The 10,704-nt window shown below is 41.3% G+C and overlaps 1 pseudogene; it reads right to left on the reverse strand.

Annotated features, from left to right (window-relative positions):
• Window positions 1–206: 206 nt before the first annotated feature.
• On the reverse strand, window positions 207–1,797 carry LOC101589989 (annotated as a pseudogene).
• Window positions 1,798–10,704: the final 8,907 nt, after the last annotated feature.

Here is a 10,704-nt window from a genome sequence, read left to right on the forward strand (position 1 = left end):
GCCCTGCCTGCAGGGCGCGCTGGGACCACGATTGAGACTGGGCATGGTGGCGCGCACGCGTAATCCCAGCAATAGGAAGGCTGAAGACAGGAGAATTACTACGAGTCCGATCTATGTAGTGAGACACTGGAGATCCTGTAGACCCCGCACCAAACACATAAAAAGAAAGAAATAAAAATAAGTAATTCTTGAGTAGATGAAATATCTCAATGAAACTGCAATAAGTAAACATCTACACCCTTAGCTATATTACCAGTATAGCATAGAAGCAAAATAAGATGGTTTTCCTATTTCGAAATCTACTTAATTGTTGTTTTAGAATCGGAATGTTTCTATCAGTTATCATTCCTGTTTTGGATGATAGTTCTTGTATCCAGGCGTCCCCCCAAAGCCTCATGCAGTCATAGGGCAGGCGTCTAGAGTTTGTGCTTGATTCACCATCTCTTCTGGGATTGCAGGTGTGGGTGCTACCCCCTCTGGGCAGATAGCCTGAATGCAGTATAAGGAAGGGAGAAAGCCTTGCTCTCTGCCCTGCTGCTCCTCCGACCTGCTCTTGCTGTTTTGCTGCCTTCTGCCACCATGAACTGCTGCTCTCTGCCAGGTGCCGCTCTGCCTTGGAGCCAGCTGATTATGGACTGGAACCTCCACAGACTGTGAGCTAAATAAACCTTTCCTTCCTTAATTTTGGGTGTCGGGTATTTTGTCCCAGCAATGAGAGGAAAGTAACTGGGTACACTTCTGACCACCACCTTTTTATCATTGCTGGAAGCTAGTTTAAACCAAGGATTTCATTTTCTTCAAATTTGCTCTTAAGTAATGACCTCACTAGAGGCAATAATTCTACACAGCAGCCAAGTGGGAGATATTGTTTTCCCTCTTGCAAATTACTGGTGAGCACAGAAATTCAGTCTACCACTCCAAGGTCTTCTGTTCTTACCAAGTAAGCTGCAAGCTCACTCATACCTCTCCTTCTCTAGAAAGTCAAAGGTACGTCAATCTCAAATTCCTGCTGAACAAAACTTGGCCCCTTGTTTCATAGTCTTGAGAAACCTCAGAGAAAAATGCACTGTATTTTGGTGATGGGCTTTCTCTTGGAGAAGAACCAGAGTCACTGGAGTTAGCCACGTATGTCTGACTGTCCTGGTGACATTTTTCAGGCAGTTGGCCTGCATGAGCCAGCTCATCTTCTTTATTTGCCACATTTTAGCTCCCACCTCAGGGACTGTTTTTTTTTTTTTTTTTTTTTTTTCTGTAACAAGGTTTTGGAAAGGGATGATGAACTTTCTGTCTTGGATAGATCATCTTATGTCGTATGTCTGGGCTTTTCACAGTTTGTCTGACTCTTCTAGTAAGCAGCCAACTATTACGGAGATTACTTAACCTCCTTCATGTTCTTGTTAGTGAAATTAGAGATCCTTCTCCTATGAAGATCAGTGGAGTGATCCTCAATATCATTACAGAAGTTCTGCTTTTTTAAAAAAAAGTTGTTTCCAGATGCCGCAATAGGCACCCCTTTAACTATAGGTGCCCATTGTACTGTGCTGCCTTAGCCCAGCTGAGGGCCCACAAACAGCACCCGGCAACCTCCAGAGTCCCTGGGCTCCCCAGAAAAAAAAATCATCTTTTAAGGAACAAAGCAATCACAGAATGTTGTTCTCTTTCTTCCATGGTCTTGTCTCCTCAAAAGACTAGTCTCCCCGACTTTCTTTTGCTCTCACTTTCTGGTCTAACTCTGATCACACATAGCATCACCTCAGATCTATTATATTCTAAGAGACAAAGAAACGGCAAAGCCATGATATCTCATTGAAATAGTCTGTCAAAATCTGTTCATCTGAAAAGTGTTTGTTTGGTGACTTCCAAATGTTCTTTAATAGATAACATGATCCAAATCAATAATCATTTCCTATGAGAAAGAACCTTAAATTTAGCTGGGTGTGGTGGTGCAAGCCTGTAATTCCAGCATTTGGGATACTGAGACAAGAAGATCTTGAGTTTGGCGCCATCATAGGCTACTTAGCAAGACTCTGGCTCAAAAGCAAACCAAAACAAAATAATCAATCTTAAATGTAACCATCAGGATGGGCACCAGCTTTGCGTCTCAGGATGGCAGCTGAACTCTAGAAATGATAGAAAAATATTTTTCAAAATTCCTATTGGAACTTGAAACTTTGAGTAGAAAGAAAGAATTTGTGAAAGACAGAGTGGAAAGATTTCAATTTCAATGCAAAACAACAGTCCAGGCAACCAATGAAAAGTGCTCTTGCAGGTGAGAATGCAAACTGGATGCTCAAACCTTGAGGTGGCTTTTTTCCGAAAGTGTTAGGGCCTTGGGATCCACTGGCAGAGTTATTAATGTGGGCTGATACAGGAGCAGTCAGATGGAAAGCTTTTGGTACTCTTCTTCCATTAAGGAGGCAGTGGCTATCGTGAAGTCTGAGTCCAAGCTAGAACAATAAATGTGGCTGTCACCAGCTAGTAGAAAAGGACACGCCTGGGACCAGACCCTGCCAAGTGCCCTCCTGTTTCTTCTCCACTTCTACCAAAATCAGGCTGAAACACAGATTCTCTGCAGCCCTGTGCTTGTCCCCTGAGGAAGTTTTACAGATGAGCACCGCAGACCATTTTACAAGGGAGCCCAATTACACAGACCAGGATGCAGCCAACAAGCCCTTGCAGCAGGCAACAAACTCATTAAATAACAGAACAATGATAGTCATGTATATGATCAAGCAGAGTTCCTGGGCTTCAAGTTTTGTTTGGAGTCTCCAAAAATGTTGAAACTTACTAAATATTTTTAAAAATTTATTATTTATTTTATTTTTACTGAGAAACAAATATCAATGAGACAGTTTCCAAGCTGATTAATAGGACATTTTCAACAATTAATACATTGCACTTTGTTATCTTCTCAGCGGTCGTCCACAGCACAAGAAGCAGCCAGGACATCCTGTCCAAACACTATTACTAGGGCCCGGGAGGTGGCTCAGCAGTGTAACTGCTTACCTGGCAAGTGCAAGGGCCTGAGTTCAATCCCCGATTCCCCCCCCCCCAAAAAAAAAAAGTCCTCCATCTAAAAAAAAAAAAAAGCATGGCCAAACACTATTACTACAAGTCCTTCCTTTCACTGAACCAAGCGAAAGCAGCCGTACATCTATCCTAACTATTCTGTATATACAAATACAAAATGGTTCTTCCTCTGTATCCCCCCTCTCCAGTTCAGTCCTGTCAGAGGTGGGTATTCTATTGGCATCTAAATATTATAGGTGCTTGAATTCAGCAAAACAATCCAACACAGTCCAGCAGTCCACAATAGTAGTGGGTTATCTGCAGAAGTTGTTGACTAGAGCCTTCTACAGCTCAGCATATTAATATGGCTTTACTTTATATACTTCATTTTTATACTTTTCTGCTGGATGGTTAAGACCAAGATAAAGCAAGATCTATAAAATAAGAAATATAAATTTTGTATCTGATAAAGTCAGTCAAGTCCCCTCAGGATTTATTGCACTTTGTAGATCCTTTGTCAGTGTCAGCCATGTGGATGAATCATGGCCATTGATTGACCAATTTGTTCTCTGTGAAAGCCTGAGAGAATGTTTTCTCTCCATGTGACTCTCCTTAGGCACACTACACATCATCGATCACATTCCTCTGTGGCTCCATAATCTCCTTGACCAGAAAATTTGGGGCACAACTGAGTGACATGATGTTACAGTACAGGTCCTCCTATGTCCTGAGTCTTCACTGACCTTGAAAGGCGAGGGCCAAAATGTTGGTGGACCTTGTAGCTCTTCCTTTTCTCCAATTTTTGATCTGAAAACTTAGGTTGTTAACCCTCCTGAAGAGAAGCTTATTATTACCCTGCAACATATGCAGTTCAGTTTACCCTATCTTTCTAAATATCGAACATCTTAGGCGTAATGTGGACTAGGTATCCTCCATCAAGTATTGATGTGTTGAAATATAAGTCCTTACAGAATATGAAGAAAAAATTAAAAAAAGAAGTAAACACATATTTTTACACAGAAATTTAGAAATCTAACCATATACAGCATTGTAGAGGGACAGTCCTGTGACATTTTTTTCTTGTCTTTTTTTTCATTTATTACCCATTTAAAAAAGAAAAGCAAAACAACAACAACAACAACAAAAACCTTTTACTTGTGAGACAGTATGGTAATACTTGGTATGTCATGACAAGAAGTATGTATTTAGAAGACCAGAATGACAGCCATTCCAACATGACCCTTCTATTATACATTGCTATCTTCAGTGTAGTTGCTTGGTTCACAGGTATCAGCATATATAGGTAGTCAGGTTGAGAATCCTACCAATTAACTGCTAGTTTCAAAACTTGCTGATATTTCTCAGGATCTTTGCCTTGCCCATCTTGTACATACAAGTGTATGGCTTTGTCCCTGTCCTTTTTCCCAGCTTTTCTCTTTACCCTCTCCTCATTGTCCAGTCCTCAAGCTCTTGCTTTCTTTTTAGTTGTGTTATACCTTTCTATTTGTAATTTTTCTTTTGATTTCTTATACTAGGGAAACTATATGATGTTTACACATGTGGGTCTGGTTTATTTCACTTATGAGTATATCTTCAAGTAGCATTCACTTAAATATAAATGCTTCAAGTTTATCATTCTTTATAGCTGAGTAATATTCCATTGTATAAAAATACCACATCTTTTTCATCCATTCCTCATGTGACAGGCATCTTGGTTGTTTCCAAGATTTGGCTATCACAAATTGTGCTGCTATAAACATAGGTACACGTTTATCACTATGATATGATGTTTTCAGATCCTCTGGGAAAATTCCCAATGGAGGGGCTGGTGAGATGGCTCAGTGGTCTAAAGCACCTACTTGGAACAAGCTTGGCAAAGCACAGGGACTGCGGTTCGGTCCCCCAGCACCACATGCCAGCCAGCCACGCCCCCTGGTGGGCTGAGCTGGCCACACACACACACACACACACACACACACACACACACACACACACATATATAAATAAATAAAATAAAAAAAAAAGAAAATTCCCAATAGGGGGATAGGTGGCTTGAATGAGACTTCTAGTCCTAGTTTCTTAAGGAGTCTTCACACTGATTTCCATAATGGTTGCACCAGTCTACATTCCTACCTGCAGCAGAGAAGGTTTCCCTTTTCCCCACAACCTCTGCAACATTTGTTGTTGGTTGATTTTTTTATGATAACCATTTTTTGTGGGATGAGAACCATCTCAGTGTTGTTTTAATTTGCATTTCATGGATGGCTAGTGATGTGGAGCATTTTTTCATATATTTATTTGCTTCTTAATTTCATCCTCTGAGAAGTGTGTGTTCATCTTGGATGCCCATTTCTGGACTGGGTCTTTAAATTTAGGGGCCCTGATGTATTTTAGTTCTTTATAAATTCTAGAGAGCAGACCTTTGTCTGAGTGCTTATTAGTTGAGATTTTTTCAAAATTTGTGGGTTGTCTTTTCACTTTGTTGATAATTTCTTTTGATGTGCAAAAACTCAATAAGAGTTGGCCCCAGTTGTCAATTCTTTCAAGTGTTACCCTTGCTATTTGATTTCTGTTCATGAACTCTTTGCCTACCTGTATGTCTTCAAGAGTTCCTCCTACTTTCTCTTCCAGGAGATTTACTGTTTTTGTTTTAATGTTTAGATCTTTAATTCATTTTGACATTAGCTTAGTGCATGGTGATAGACCTGGGTCAAGTTTTAGTTTTTGGCATGTAGAGAGCCAGTTTTTCCAGTACCATTTCTTAAAGAGGCTATCTTTCTTCCAGTAAGCGTGTTTGGCCCCTTTGTCGAAGATCAGGTGGCTGAGTGTGTTCGTAGAGGCTTCTGCATCTTCTAATCTATTCCATTGATCCTCAGGTCTATTTCGTTGCCAATACCATGATGTTTTTTTATCACAGTAGTTTTGTAGTATAATTTCAAATCAGGAATTGTAATGCCTTTTGCCTTGTCTTTGTTGCCCAGGATTGCCTTTGATATTCTAGATCTTTTCTGGTTCCAAATAAATTTTAGGAACAATTTTTCTAGGTCTGTGAGGTATGTTGGTGGTAGTTTGATAAGGATTGCATTAAATCTGTGCACAAATTTTGGGAGTATGGCCATCTTCACAATGTTGGTTCTTCCTATCCAGAAGCATGGAATATCTTTCCATTTTATGAAATCCTCTACGATCTCTTTTTTCAGAGTACTGTAATTTTCATTGAAAAGATTTTTGACTTATTTAGCTAGATGAATTCCAAGGTATTTAATTTTCTGCAGTGCTATGATAAAAGGTATTGTTTCTCTAATTTCCCTCTCAGTGTGTTTGTGATCTGTGTAGAGGAATGCTACTGACTTTTAGGTATTGACTTTGTATCCTGCTATGATACTGAATTTGTGTATCAATTCTAGTAGCTTCTTCATGGAGTTTTTTGAATCTTCCAAGTAAAGTATCAAGTCATCTGCAAATAATGATAATTTGACTTCTTCTTTACCTGTTCTTATTCCTTTCATTTCTCTCTCTTGTCTTATGGCTCTAGCTAATGATTCCAGAACTATATTGAATAGGAGGAAAGATAGAGGACATAAGCTGGATTTTTGAAGGAAATCTCTGGGTTTTATAATACAGACATCGTGGGTGATGAATCAGAGTGCGAGTGTGTGAGCTGCACTGGACATGTAGTGAAGTGGTCCGGAACTTTGATGAATCCATGTTTGGTGAAGGAGGAAAGAGGAAGCTAATATGAAGACATTAGTCCTGACAGGTGTGGAAAGCAAATAGCAGAACTCAGGTTAGTATGTGATATTGTTGTCATCTCCTTGTTGGCCTGGTGACAACACTGTGGCTAGAGAGATTAGAAGTGAAAATAAATACCGTGCTCAGGCATAGCTCACATTTCCTGAAGATAACAAAAGAAGGAAGGAAGAAAGCACACTGGGCAGTCTTAGAGAAGGAGTTATCACACAATTTGAAGGCACTGGGGAATTCCCTGCTATCTCAATCACTCTCACCCTATGGACTTTTATTTAAAAATTAAATTTCATACCAAAATAATAAGAGAATGGCAATAATTAATACACTGTGTGTCATGATCTTCTCATCCTATAGTTATATGCTTAAGTATTCTGTTCAAAAGTCACTGAGTTTTGGATCAATGGCAGAATCTAGGGAAAGCTGGATGCTTTGAAGGAAAGTTCTAGATTTTATAATATAGACACGAGTGATTAATCTGAGTGTGTGTGTGTGTGTGTGTGTGTGTGTGTGTGTGAGCTTGTTATGGTTTGTGTGTATTTGTCCTCCCAAAGCCTCATGGTGTCACTGAGGTGCAGTTCTGAAGTTTGTGGTTCATTCATGATCCAAGGCTGGGATTATGGGTCTGAGTACTGCTGGCATTATGGGTGTGAGTGCTACCCCCAGCCTGGGGCAGAGAGCCTGAATGTAATATAAGAGAGACAGAGAGACAGAGAGAGAGACTTGCTTTCTGTTGCCAATGTGGCTGCTGCTCCTCCGTTTTGCTCTCTGCTCTTTGCCACCACAATGAAAGGATCCTCTCTTCCATGAACCACTCTGCCTTGGAACCAGCTAAGTATGGACTGAAATCTCTAGTAACTGTGAGTTAAATAAACCCTTCCTTCCTTTATTCTGAGTCTTGGGTATTTGTCCCAACAATGACAGAAGAGTAACTGAGACAGAGCTGCACTGGAAGTATAGTGCAGTGGTCAGGATCTTTGATGACTCAGTGTTTGATAAAGAAGGAAAGAGGAAGCTAATATGAAGACATTGGGCTGGGCAGGTGTGGCAAGTCACGGAACTCAGGAGGAGTCTGAGATACTGTTGCCGTCTCCTTGTTGGCCTGGCGACAGCACTGTGGCTAGGGAGGTTAGAAGTGAAAATAAAAACCATGCTCAGGTACCTCACATTTCCTAAAAATGACAGAAAGGATGAAGCGCACTGGGCAGTCTTAGAGAAAGAGTGATCACACAATTTGAAGGCACTGGGGGATTCCCTGCTATCTCAGTCACTCTCACCTTATGGACTTTTATACAAGTAAGATAAAATTTCATACCAAAATAATATAGAGAATAACCTCCAAGCTGTTAGAGAAAAGAACTAGAGCAGCTATAAAAGCAACCCCATCAGAATCACGCAGACTTCCCCACACAAGCCATCAAGTCAAGGGGAGCTTGGAAGGAAGTATTTCATGCTCTTAAAGAAAACAACTTTCAAGCCAGACTGATGTACCCTGAAAAACTATATTTCAAAATGAATGGAGCAGGGCCTGCTAAATAGCTCAGGGGATTAAAGTGCCTGCAAGCAGGCACAGGGGACAGGGGTTCCATCCTCAGGTTTGCCTGTGCCGGCCCCACCGCCAGGGTGAGCTGAGACAGTGATTGAGACTGGGTGTGGTGGCACGCACCTGTGATCCCAGGTCTTGGGAGGCTGTAAAAGGAGGATGACTATAAATCTGGTTTAGTAGTGAGACCCTGAACACCCTATAGACCCTTACCTAAAATACCAAAAAAAAAAAAAAAAAAAATTAATGGAGCAATGAGATATCTCCATGACAAAGAACAACTAAAGAAATGCGTGACTACCAGCCAACACCACACGGGGTACTAAAAGATACTCTAGGCAGAGATAGACATGATGACAATTCCAAGAACAACAGAAAGAAACCATGAAGCAGGGCAAGCAATTAAACAGAGAAGAAAAGAAGGGAACCAATAGCAGGGAAATAGTATGATAATGATAAGCCAAAACATACTGACAGGTCAAGAGAGACTTCATTTTCTTTTTGTGACTCCACTTTAAAAGAAAGTCACTTAAGTCCACCTACCCTGTAGGTCAACTTACTTTTCAACCCCCTGTCCTCATAGATAAAACTGTAAAAGTCAGAACAAATAGAACAAACTGAGAATCAAGCTAAATGTTCATCCACAATGGTTGCCTGACGGCCAGATGGTCAATAGTCTGGGAAATGTAAACCTCAGGACAGTTATGTGACATTCCTATAAAATTCCAGAAAACAATGTAAGGTGAGGATGGCTTACCATGGAAAACCTAAAGGGTATGTAAGATGTGTTCAAAGTTCATGTAGCACTGACACTGATCCTGGCTTCTTGCCAGGCTTGTCAGAGGCTGGCTTGAATAAAGCTTCTTTGTTCCTATATGTTTGGTTTCCTGTGAGTGCATTTCTCATTGAATTTGCCGTAAAATTTTTGAGGCCTTAGCCAGGAAGATTGCCTCACAAGGAAGATCTCTGTTTGAGAGGACCTCCAAGCCTCATCAGCCACTCTTCAGGGGGTAGGGTACCCTGGCAGATTTCAGCTGGTCACCTGGGGATGCTGCAGAGAAGGACGCCAGAGCACCAAAATGGGACAACCAAGCTCTGCTCTCCAATCTGGAAGAATTAACACTGGATTCTTTGGGCCAGCAAGATAGCTCAGAGGAGTAAGTGCCTGCTTAGGCAAGTGCAGGGACCAGGGTTCGATTCTGGCACCACATGTCCAATGGGCTCCACCCCAAGGTATGCTGAGTCAGCCACCTAGACTGGGCATGGTGATGCACGCCTGTAATCCCAGTGCTGGGGAGGCTGAGAACAGGACGATCACTATAAATCAAGTCTGAACTGTATAGTGAGACCCTGTTCAAAATACATTAAAAAAAACTGGACTCCTTTATTTGATTTTGGGCTTATTTAGAAACTTTTTTTCCCCAGACTGACAATTTGATGGGCCTAGGCCTCTCAACTTAGCAGCCATTTGTTCTTGGCATGGCCGAGAGTTTGCATCAGAATTTGTCTCTGAATTTGTACCAGTTTGTCTCTGAATTTGGTTTGGATTTGGTCAGTGCTGGTGTCTAAAATATTTCAAACTGATGGTCAGAGGCAATTGATAGTACCTGGAAATATTTTATTTTGTCTGTCTGTCTGTTCTGTGTTTCCCAAAATGTGCCCATGCTTTCAGATTATGCCTGAATTCATCATCTGGGTGGGAGGATTGGTGGTGTTGGTTCTGCTTCTGCCCTTCCTGCCTCTCTATGTCTTCTATCTAGTGGTAGAGAGAAATTCACATATGGCCCTACTGCTTTTCATCACTACAACTACTGCTATTGTTTCAAGCTTTGTTAGCCTTGGTTTCTTGCTTGTGGTGTGGTTGGGTGAGCGGACACTCTAGCCAATTGTTATAGGTGCAGCCAGCAGCAAGCCGACTGTGCTGGACTGCATGATTAATAACTTTGATAAATTCAAGGGGAATTATGGGGTGAAAATTAAGAAAACAAAGCTTTGCACATTGTTTGAATTAGAGTGGCCATCTTTTGATGTGGGCTGGCTACTAGAGGGGATGATTGAGTCTCATATAGCCAGCAAGGTGTGGGATGTAGTCACAGAGAAAGCAGAGAATCTGGATCAGTTTCCTTATATAGATTTCTGGCTGTGTGTGGTACAAAAAGTTACCTTGATGGCTTAGGATGTGTATTTGTGGGTTTCCTGATTATGTCCTAGTAGTCAAAGAGAGATCCTCAAAGCAGAAGCCCTCTGTTTTGCCCTCAGCAGATCAAGAAGATGATTCCAATCTTTGTCTCCAGGCTCCACCGCAACATAGCCTTAATCTTTCTGTCAAACACGTTGTATGCCCTCCCTCTTCAAACTCAACAGGCAACCTCTCCTTGGCCCTGCCGCAGCAGTGCAGCCAAGTG

The sequence above is a fragment of the Octodon degus genome, unplaced genomic scaffold (assembly GCF_000260255.1).
Source record: "Octodon degus isolate 3935 unplaced genomic scaffold, OctDeg1.0 scaffold00005, whole genome shotgun sequence".
NCBI classification, from domain to species: Eukaryota; Metazoa; Chordata; class Mammalia; order Rodentia; family Octodontidae; genus Octodon; species Octodon degus.